Source organism: Mandrillus leucophaeus, unplaced genomic scaffold, assembly GCF_000951045.1.
Source record: "Mandrillus leucophaeus isolate KB7577 unplaced genomic scaffold, Mleu.le_1.0 Scaffold273, whole genome shotgun sequence".
Lineage (NCBI taxonomy): Eukaryota > Metazoa > Chordata > Mammalia > Primates > Cercopithecidae > Mandrillus > Mandrillus leucophaeus.
This window is the reverse complement of record NW_012102843.1, coordinates 1,653,504-1,654,248: the sequence shown is the minus strand read 5'-3', so window position 1 is coordinate 1,654,248 and position 745 is coordinate 1,653,504.

Below are 745 nucleotides of genomic sequence, written 5' to 3'. Positions count from 1 at the left end.
CTTTAAGTTCTAGGGTACATGTGCATAACGTGCAGGTTTGTTACATATGTATACTTGTGCCATGTTGGTGTGCTGCACCCATCAACTCGTCAGCATCTATCTACTTTTGTAAATGTTTGTTTGAAAACGTTCATACTAAAAAGTTTTTTTTTTAAATAACGCATAGCCACTAGGAGTTTGGGAAATCTAAACTTTTTGCTTTCCAGCCTTTGCAAATGAGGAAGGCGCACTAGAAGGAAACTGAAGGGGTATCAAGTGCTAAGCCATCGTGTTACCATGTAAATGAAACACAAAAGGGGCGATGTAAATTGGAAAGCCTCTTTCCCGCAGCAGCTTTCATCTCTCCAGTAACCAGAGTATTTATTTATTTATTTATTTATTATCTTTTGAGATGGAGTCTCGCTCTGTCACCTGTCTGGAGTGCAATGGCATGATCTCAGCTCACTGCAACCTCCACCTCCTGGGTTCATGTGATTCTCCTGCCTCAGCCTCCCAAGTATCTGGGATTACGGGCACACACCACCACAGTCAGCTAACTTTTTTTTTTTTTTGAGACGGAGTTTCACTCTTGTTGCCCAGGCTAGAGTGCAGGGGCTCGATCTCAGCTCACTACAACCTCTGCCTCTGGGGTTCAAGCAATTCTCCTGCCTCAACCTCCCAGGTAGCTGGGATTACAGGTGCCCATCACCATGTCTGGCTAATTTTTTATATTTTTAGTAGAGATGGGGTTTCATCATGTTGGCCA